Below are 10663 nucleotides of genomic sequence, written 5' to 3'. Positions count from 1 at the left end.
CAACATAAGATGCGTGAAAAAGATAACACTGAGCTGGGAGATGAATGAAAAAGGATCTTGTCAGATCTTCTTCTTCATCTTAGTCAAGGTCATTGGTGGTGCTGTCATTCTGACAAGCTAGGCATAAAGACGTCCTGTGCTATCAAGACACCCAGGCTATTCAGCTGGGCAAAACCACCTTGCATTTCCCACTATATAGTCCATGCACACACTTTTAAAATCTGTATGGTAGGTTAAAGCCACCCATCCTGACCTGTCTGAACACAGGGCTGTGTACCGGCGTGAGCCTGCCCAGGGAAGAAAGGAAGGTACTGGAAAGAGTTGCTGCAAGCGAGGCTGCTGTAAACATCACTCTCACTGGACAAGCAAAAGCAGGAGAATCCGGGTCTGAATTTCTCAGCTTTATGTAGGAAATGTGCTCTCTACTTCTCACTGAGCTCATGGAGATTGGAGATAGGAGTGATACAGCAAAGCAGTGTTAGTGTATAAGGTGTGGGAAGCACCACTGAATTCCCCAGAGGTGGTGCACCAGAAGCAGGATCAAACTTCAGCTGCTGTGCTGCTTCTCAGGCTGGGGCCAAAGCCAAGGGGGAAACAATTCTCAGTGCCCACCAGAAATCCTGCCTAAAGCCTTCTGTATATTCTCACTACACTGTCCCACCAGTTCTCAGGCAAACTGTAGCCAAAGTAAAACACCTAAGGAGAAATTCTCTGCTCTGTGAGTCTGGGACTTTGCAGAGTCAGATTAAATGAACCCATGGGTTTATTATGGGGAGTAAATTTCAGAGGAAATTACTCTCACTTTCCCAGCTAGTGGGTTGAAAGCAAGCTCAGCCCTCATAACAATCCCTGAATTTAATAAAGCCTTAATCTTAAACTCCTAAGTAACATTTTTTATATGTTAAAGAGGTTTTTACTCTCTGTGAATCCACTGAAGCTAAGAGCTGAGACTCAACAGCTCACAGACAACACATTTCATCTTATTTCCAGATCTCATTCATCATGAGTCCAAAGGCAGAAAAGTCTAACAAGCACTGCAAAACAAGGAGATCTGGGGAAATAATCTCGTTGGCCATTTAATTTTCACTTAACTGCAGTCTCAAGGACAAGATGGAACATGCATTTTTTCCCCAGTGACCTACCCACTTTAATCCTTGCCTACAGTTTATCAACTATTCTTCTCAAGCCTGGAATATTTGAAATAAAGTATTCTCTCCTCTGATTCCACACAGATATACTCTTTCTTCTGGATTTCAGGTCAAGGAAGGCATTAACTACACTCTGCACAACAGAAGTCTTTGAAATGCTATGTAAGCTGTTAGGAAAATTAATGTATTCGACTCTCTGCAAACCTTCTTCTTCCTTAATCCTCATTTTGAGGTTGGTAAATCTTCTTTTCCCTGGCGACTGTACCTCTCCTGTGGAATATGTGTCTTTAATTACATTTTGCTATACATAATCCGAGACATCCAATGTCATATATGTGACAACACAGAAAATGACTTGGTTGCTAGGATGGCAGCTAGGCTGAAGGAAGGTGGTCAGCAACTGTGCTAGTTTCAGGCTGTGACTAGAAAATGTTCCACAGATCTTGAACAGAAAGCGGTAGAATGTAAATAAATCACCATTGGATGTAAAAAGAAAAATAAGGATAAATTCTAAATAATCTCATTGGCCAGATAACTAACTAAACTAACTTTCTCTCTTTCCAGCTTCCTCGCTCTGGCAGATACCAGCTCTGGCTTCTGCTGGCTTTGCTGGCCTTGGGTGCTTTGCTCTTTTGAGGCTAAGTACTAACAAACAATTCTCTGCTCTTCTTTTCTCTCCTTTACCGTGTGCAGGTTGGTGAAGGGAGCAGGGAAGGGAAGCTACCAGTCGCCCTCTGGTTTTGTCCAGGGGGGTTCATGTGTTGTATATATATGTAAATATTACATATTTTGTACCTGCTCACTGCATTCCATATTGTAGTTTTGCTTGTAAATACAGCTTCATTAGCTTTCCAACTGCATTGCTCTGGGAATTTTACGCTGGGGGGAATTTTCAGCCCACCACAGCAATAGAAAGAAGTCCTGTGTTGTTTTCTGTGTCTGGAAAAATTCAGGAGTCGTAAGTAAAGAAATACTAAAAATCTGACATGCTTCAGATTTTGTTAGTTACATACAGTTATGGTAACTTCATAATGAAAAGAAACCAGGAAAAAAACAGCCACTTCAAGATTACTGTGAAACCTGCCTTCAACTGACATTCACTTCCTGTCTCGATTTCTAGAGATCACTTTTCCCTGGCTTTGATTGTCAGGCAGAAGGCTCTTACTGCATCTCTGTACAACATACTTCACAGCAGCTGGGAATCTTTCAGTGCTATAGAAAAAAATCAGTTAAAGACTATTACTTTAACAGGAAAAACACACTCCACAGGCTTTCATGCAGAAATCACCCACCGGGACTAATCTGAATACACGAGAAAACAAATGGCTTCTGAAAGGTACAGTAGTAATCAAAGGAATTGCCTGGATTGGAAAGGGAGTCAAAAGCAACAACAGACGCTCTGTGATGGACTGCTGCCCATGCAGGCTGAAGATTATATTTGAAAGGTGCTTTTAGAGCTGCTAAAATGATGAAAGATTGCTGTCCCAAATGAGAGAGCATTTCTGGAATATCACTTGGGAAGCAGCATCTGAATTTACCTTGTCATTTGGCTCATGCTGGGCAGGGCTGAGGCGGCTTGATTTTCTGAGGTGTCCCTCTCTCGGCCTTGCAATAGTTATGTCATTACAGTACACAGGCATCTGCTGTACACACAATCCCCTTTGGAGGTTTTGCATGTTGGATGAAGAAAAGTCAATATATTCCTAATAATAATCATTTTCAAAACAGTTAGCCAATTTGCCTTTAAAAGCAAGTCCATGTTACAATTACGTTGGCAGTGACAGACATTTCATGAGCTGCCATGAAAACATTTGATGGGAGGTGCCTTAAGTATGGTCCTCCTGTGATACTAGCTGTTGGTGTATTTCTGCCCTAGATAATTATGCAAACACTTCTTTCCCCCCATCTTTACTAAATTAGACTCTGCTTCACATTAATCTGCTCCATATGGTCATTAGCTGAGTTGTATTTCTTATGCAGGATAATAAGATGAGATTTACTGTGGATATACCACAAATCCAGATGTGGCTGCGTGGTCATGGATTGAAAAAGTCAATTTCCCTCTGTGCCTGCGCTTCATTCCTGTGTCAGATTTTGCTTCTGAGTAGCCAAATAATACAGCAATGCAGTCTGACAGAGGGCACAGCTGAATGCACACCATAAATGTCAAATTAATAAAGCTGGAGGTTTTCTCAGATGAATAAAGCCAGAGGCTTGTTTTCAGATCTGAGAAGGCAAACACAGTGCAAGTGAACGATAGGTATGGGTGGAAGGATTACAAATTTCTCAGTTCCACACAAATTGCCTTAATTAGACAAGGCTTTCTTCTCTCTTCTTCTCTCCCTTTCTTGTTTGCAATTATTTTGCTCAGCAGTGAGTGTATGCTCTGTCTGCTACAGGGTAATGAATAAAACCAGCTGTGTGTCTGTGTTTCCACAGCAATTGAAGAAAAAGGCAAATAGCATTTTGTTTCCTCCTTTTGCAATCATGCACTTCTGATACAAGTAGTGGGTTTTAGGCGTTTAGCCCAGTGGATGGTAAGAATGTTACAGTGATTAAATGTTGTCACATCTGCTTAGAAGTGATGCATAGTTCCTAAAAAGAAAATCTAGGTCATGATAGCTTGTTAGCCACCTATGAACACTGGCAGGATATGGTCACTTACAGATCCATGCTAGAGACTGAAAGTCAAGGTGAGATGTGGGAGTTGCTAATAATAGGACTGAGATGAAGTCTTGCATTTGCAAATAGAGATCTGGTGCAGTGTCTCAGCTGGTGTGCAAGATGGGCTTTAGAAAAACAGGGAATAAAAGTGGGGGAAAAAAATCATAGTGAGAGGATTAAGCAAATAATGATCCTGTTACAAGCGTCATGCAGCCATGTCATGATCTACGACACTCTCCCAAAAAATTAAGAGCTCTCTGCATATCTGAGGTTACCCTACCAGCCATGGTGCTCTGTGAACAATACAAGTGCTATAGAAACATCACCTTCACTGTGCTTCCAGGTTCTGGGAGGGGGCATTTTGTGTCTGCAGCATCCTTGCAGTTGAGGAGAAGAGCGGGCAGTCGCTGCAGCCAAAACAACGAACTCCAGAGCTGATGAGATTTTATGTGCCTCTGGTCTGTATTTCCTGCTGTCAGTTTGAAAACACTTAGAAGAGACAGAGTATGGTAGGAAGAAGGTCATGATGTTTCCTTTTTCTTTTTCTACGTGTGTGGATTTACAGAGAAAACACCAAATGGCTCCTTGGTCTCTACAATCTACACCCACACAGAGCAGGTGAATCTGTGCTTGCCTTTGCCTGCTGGGGTTTTCAGCAGCAGTTTGACAAAGAGTAACGCTCTGGATAAACAGAACACTCAGAAATCTTTGCCAGCCATACGTATTTGAGTAGAAGAGGCTGACACAGATGCAGCTGATACAGCTCTATGCTCGTGGGTTTTCCTTCCATTCCACTTGTGGGGGGTTGTCTTATTTTGCTCTTTTGTGATTTGTTCTCCTCTAACTACCAATTTTAGAGATTGGGAGGTTTAATATGATGAGAGCTCTAGGGAAATAAGCAACAGAATTGCTTATGACATTTCCTTTGGGATTACTTCTGTGTTTTCATTCTGATCCTAGTGTTTTGGTCATGTAAATAGATACTATGTGAAAGAATACAAAAGATGTTAAGCTACAGAATTTCCTCCCTCTCATGAGCACAGACTGGCACCTTAGCTGGAAATCTTTCAGCTGTAGGAGACTGAGAAGGGGTAAAGGAGATTTCTTTTGAATGATGTAGACTGGTCTTCATTTTCAGATTGCAGTCTGATCACTCTGGTTCACAGCAGCAGTGAAGAGATCAACCTCTGGGGGAAGCTTCTGTAAGAAGACAGACCTGACTGCCAGTGTGCTGGGAGGGATGAAGGAAGAGTGCAGCCTCTCCAGCTATGGCTCTGTCAGTACCAAAACTATCAAGGCCTTCGTGTCACATTGAAACTAATGGCAGAGTTTAATTTTTCCTTGAACAAGAAGCAGGTATTTCATAGGAAAAAATGCAGCAACATGGAATATGCCATCAAACATAGCAGGATTCTGAAATACTTTGGAATATCTTCTTTCCTTCCTCCATGATAAATGTGCCTCTTCTGTAGTCTCATCTTTGTGGTTCTTGATTTATAATGTGAACACATTTTCAGTGGTAAAAATGGATGGAGCTCACATTTTGTCAACAGTAGAGAGAGATTACTCCCGAGGCTCCGAGATTACTCCCTGCCCGTGGCAGGGGGGTTGGAACTAGATGATCCTTGTGGTCCCTTCCAACCCTTGACTGATACTATGATACTATGATACTATGATGTGCTCTGGACCTCTCTAAGGGGTCACAGGCTGAAGAGTGAAGGAGATCTGTGATGTGTTCAGGGTGCACCTCATAAGTTCTCCTCATTTTCAGAGCTACCCAAAGAGAAGGAAAGAACCACCATATGGTGGCTGGCTAAAAACACACATGTACCATTTCTTCACAGAGAGCTGAAAGGAAGAGACACACTTAAAGCAGAAAGGGTTAAAAAAAAAGAACAAAGCAGAAAATAAACAGCAGTGGACAGGAGAAGGTTGAGAAAGAAAAAGATGCATAATGACTCTTGCCTTCTAACAAACTAAGGGTGATAATAAAAGCCTGTTTAATGGAATGAGCATAAAAGAAGCAGCAAGGAAAAGCAGGTCCACTGATAAATGAGTGGGATAATCAATTTAACAAGAACTTTATAATGTCAGGGTTCATGAACCCTGGGTTCATGGATCACTCAGAATAGAAAAATGGGCAAGAAGTTTGAGAAATTGTGCATTAATGAAGACGTGGATGATAGGAAAGAAACAGCTGACCCAAGTGAAGCAATCATATAGCGGAATTTTTAGGTGTATTGAAATCTCCATCTTCACCATTGCTCTAATTCAAGCTAAAAAGTGTTCAAGCAAGCTAAGAAAAAGTGCTGCCATGAGAAGGCCCAGTTCAAGGGCTGATGGAGAGAACAGTGTCCATTATCACTGTTTTCTTTGCCTCAGTGGCTTTAGATTCACACCTGAGCAATTGAGCTGGTCATGATGGGTGCTCAGTCCTGCAAGGGGGAGACACCTCCTCTGTCAAAACCAGCACTGCAATGGGCAATAAAATTTAAGTACAATAGTTGCTTTCTTATTTGCCATGTGCCCTGAAGTTGCTCATGGTTAAGTGTGTGCTTTACTCAACCTGGGGCTTGATTGCTCAGCAGTTTTCAGGACTAATCACATCTCAATTTGGTATTCTCACCTTCCCAAGTTTTGCAGCTTGAATTTCTGGGAGCTGACACACAGAAGCTGCCATGTTCTGCAATATGCCTTTCCCCAAAGGGGAGGAGATAATTAGGATGATAAATTGTCGTAGTTTGGGCTGGGTGCCCTCTGCTACAGGGGTGTGTCCTGTGTCCAGAAGTCCAGCCCAGTGGGTGGACACAGGAAATTAGGTTATTTCCTACCATGATCCCTTGCACCACTATAAGTCTTACGGCGGGGTCTGGCACTTCCTCTTTCCTTCCTCCTCGCCACCTGGTAACTGGGGAAGAGATCTCCTGGCCATGGGCCTGGTTAGGCCCAAGGCCACGGGGGGATGGGCAGTCTCAGATCTGGCCAGCTGAGACTAGCCTAGCAGTGGGGGGGGGGGGAAGGAGGAGCCCTGGGGGTTTGGGTGCACCCCCAGGTGGGGATGGGATTTCTCTGGATCTGTTTTTGGGTCTCTCTCTCTCTCTTGTCACTGTGTTTCTAGTTTTTCTGCACGCACTCACTGTTCTATTTAAACTTTTCATCACTTTTGCAATCCGTTTGTCTGAGTCGTTATTTCTGCGCATGGTGGGGAGGGGGGGCTGCCCCAACCCATTACATTTTGGCGCCCAACGTGGGGCTGGCTGTTGTGCCCACTCTGCAGATCGATTGCAAAGGATGGAGAGTTTAAATTTAGTTCTGGGCGTCGGTTTGGGTTTGGCAGTTGGGGGCTCAAGTGATGTTGCCAGGGCGACCGTGTGAGTTCTTGTGGATTGTGGGGGGATAACTGGTGCGCTGCCGGTGGCTCGGACCCTCTCCTGCTATTTCAGGCAGGGGTGGTTCTCGACCATCGGCATCGGGGGTACCGCTTGAGAACGCGGAACCTGCCCCTCCTCCGTGGCGGGCAGTGAAGTGGGGGAGGGGCAGCAGCGAGCAGATCAGAGTCAGGTCCGTTCTCACTGTGGGGATAGAGCCAGCCGCTGCGAGCGGGCGAGCCAGCTCCCGAAGCCCCGGGGGGCCGACGGGGACTCCGGCTGGAAAGCCGTTTTCAAGGGCTCTGAGAACGCGTGCATGGCTTTCGCTGGAGAAGCCGTTTGAGTGTCCGAGGGGTGAAGGTGATTTTGATTCTGTGCCGCGGCGGCAGAGGTGGGCAGAGCCCTGCTGCGTGGTGAGCGGCGGCGGCAGACCCGGCCGTGCGCTCAGGCTGCGGCGGGGCCGGCCCTAGTCTCTTCCCTGACTTTTTCGGACGAGTTCCGAAAATGGCGCCGAGCACCTGGCTCCACCTTCCTTCTTCTCAGTGAACTGTGGTGCAGCCCCTCCCTTTCCAGGGGGGGTGTGCAGCCGGATGCTGTCTTGCTTTGGTACGGGTACGCCTAGTGGGGGGGCGGAGTACCTCGGACATGCATCCGTGTAGTTTTGGACCGCAGTTGGAAGCGGTTGGTTGCGGCACCCTGGATGGATTGAAAAAGGCAGTCGTGGGTTGGATTGTTTCGACTGGCCTGCCCCAGGGGTGGAGAATATGCCGCCGAGTGATCATAGGTGAAAAGTAGAGGCTTGGCTGAGAAGTCGTGAGGCTTTTCCAGGTGACCAGGATGCCCAACGGATCCATGGAGAACTTGCACCGCAGGAGAATGAGCTCTGCATCGCTGGGAGGTTCCACTGGATGAAGGAGGAAGAACTGGAATGGATAGACACTTGAGCATGACTGAGAGACTGAGTGGACGCCCAGATGAAGACACGGACTTCGCCGGACATGTCATCAGTTTTCTGATTTGATGATGTGTTTGGGTGCAGGGATCATGATATGAAATAAGGGGTGGCTCCTGTCGTAGTTTGGGCTGGGTGCCCTCTGCTACAGGGGTGTTTCCTGTGTCCAGAAGTCCAGCCCAGTGGGTGGACACAGGAAATTAGGTTATTTCCTACCATGATCCCTTGCACCACTATAAGTCTTACGGCGGGGTCTGGCACTTCCTCTTTCCTTTCTCTTCTCCACCCGGTAACTGGGGGAGAGATCTCCCGGCCATGGGCCTGGTTAGGCCCAAGGCCACGGGGGGATGGGCAGTCTCAGATCTGGCCAGCTGAGACTAGCCTAGCAGTCGGGGGGGGGGGGGAAGGAGGAGCCCTGGGGGTTTGGGTGCACCCCCAGGTGGGGATGGGATTTCTCTGGATCTGTTTTTGGGTCTCTCTCTCTCTTGTCACTGTATTTCTAGTTGTCTGCACGCACTCACTGTTCTATTTAAACTTTTCATCACTTTTGCAATCCGTTTGTCTGAGTCGTTATTTCTGCGCGTGGTGGGGAGGGGGGGCTGCCCCAACCCATTACATAAATACATTATTATGGGAGAAGAATTTGATTTTTCTTCTCCCACCACCCCACATACTCATAGCAGGAGCCATAAGCTTCTGATCAAGGTAAAACAGAGTGCAAAAAGAAAAGGAAAAAAAAAAAGAGAGAGTAACTGGTAATTGGTTCTTTTAATAATACTTTTGGGGATAGCCAGAGTTCTTGAAGCACATTGGAAGTGAACATCAAAACAGTGGTTTCTGTAAACAGAGGTTTCTACCTGTGTTAAAAAGGAAATACATTGATGCTTGTTGACCTTCACAGAAGAGGGTTTCTGTGTTTGAATCAGAAATGTGCACAGAGAGAATAGTGGGAACTACAAGGCTGCTTTCTGGCTCGATACTTACTGTATATGTGGAATTGACAGACAGATTTGTGATTGCTAATTAGGAAGGTGACAATTCCGTAGCTACGAAGACATATCTATTCAAATTGATGTCTTTGCCCATTAAAAGGGGATTATAACATTATTAACCTCTGTATGTCCCAGTTAGCAATCATATTAAAAGATTTCTATACCCTGCTAGGAAAACAATTTGTATAAGTAGTTTTCCATTTGCAAACTATTACAAATAAGGCAGTCTGGCAAGGTGAAACTTGGATCATCACCCTCATGATCCCTCCAAGCCAGTTGTTTTCTTTACAGAGGAGAAAGCACCCCTAGACACGTTATGTCCCCAACAGCATAAGGCTGCTGGAACTGGAGGGTGGTTTGTTTATGGATTTTGTCTTTTTCTAAAATGTGGATTGTCCTGTAACACATTGCAGCTGATCTCAGTAGGAAGACTGAGGAAGTTCCATGTGGAAGCAGAGCTGCAGCCTCTGGCACTGCTGGCTGGTACTTGGTTAAGTCCCTTCCCTCTGCCCATCACCATCCTTTTGGTCAGAAGGGGAGCTGGAGACAAACTTGCTATTTTCCAGCAGATCAGCTCTAGTGGTTGTGCTATATGATGTCCTTTTGCTCCAAAAGTTTGTCTGGAAGGCCTTAGATTCACACCTAGATGTCTGTAGCTCTGTCACTGCACTGTAGAGCTGCTCTGTTGCTGGACCACTAGCATGTCTTCTTCAGTGAAGAGGGACTATGTGTATAACACAGTAAACCAATGTCTTAGTCCTGCAAACCTGATTTCATCCTTTCCCCCAATACTTTCATTTCAAGCAACTCATCAGTGTGAGAAAATGACTTTTCAGTTATTGGAAAGGAACTAGTAATTAGCTCCACTAAGGACAGGTACTAATTATTCCACTAGAATATTTTAGATGGTGCTTACTAGGCTCAAAACCAAAGCCAACCTCATGATCCCAGTCAAGGGGCAGTCATGCCAGAGAGATTTGCACGTTTCTGACCAGTAGGAAGCTTGTGAATACCTACCAGAAGTCTGGGGTTAGTTTAATATTAGCTCCATGTTGAGGTGGGGGATGTAGCTCAGCGGTAGAGCGCATGCTTTGCATGTATGAGGTCCCAGGTTCAATCCCCGGCATCTCCACAAGGGCCTCTGTAACTTGTTTTGGGGTCAGAGTGGCTGGAGAGCTCCCAAATAGAGAGGGACCTGGGGGTGCTGATCGACAGCCACCTGAATATGAGCCAACAGTGTGCCCAGGTGGCCAAGAGGGCCAATGGCATCCTGGCCTGCATTAGGAATAGTGTGGCCAGCAGGAGCAGGGAGGTCATTGTGCCCCTGTACTCTGCTTTGGTTAGGCTGCACCTTGAGTCCTGTGTCCAGTTCTGGGCCCCTCAGTTTAAGAAGGACATTGAAACACTTGAACATGTCCAGAGAAGGGCAACAAGGCTGGTGAGAGGCCTTGAGCACAGCCCTGTGAGGAGAGGCTGAGGGAGCTGGGATTGTTTAGCCTGGAGAAGAGGAGGCTCAGGGGTGACCTCATTGCCCTCTAC

The 10663-nt window shown here is 45.7% G+C and overlaps 1 non-coding gene across 1 annotated transcript; it reads left to right on the top strand.

The window, feature by feature from the left end:
- The first annotated feature begins 10184 nt into the window (after positions 1-10184).
- Positions 10185-10256, top strand: TRNAA-UGC (transfer RNA alanine (anticodon UGC)). The gene has a single exon. It is a non-coding gene; the product is annotated as a tRNA-Ala (tRNA).
- The last annotated feature ends 407 nt before the right edge of the window (positions 10257-10663 follow it).

This window comes from Melanerpes formicivorus, unplaced genomic scaffold, assembly GCF_026170545.1.
Source record: "Melanerpes formicivorus ecotype bairdi unplaced genomic scaffold, bMelFor1.0.p_v2 SCAF_4, whole genome shotgun sequence".
Classification (NCBI taxonomy): Eukaryota; Metazoa; Chordata; class Aves; order Piciformes; family Picidae; genus Melanerpes; species Melanerpes formicivorus.
This window is presented reverse-complemented; position numbering and strand designations above follow the sequence as displayed.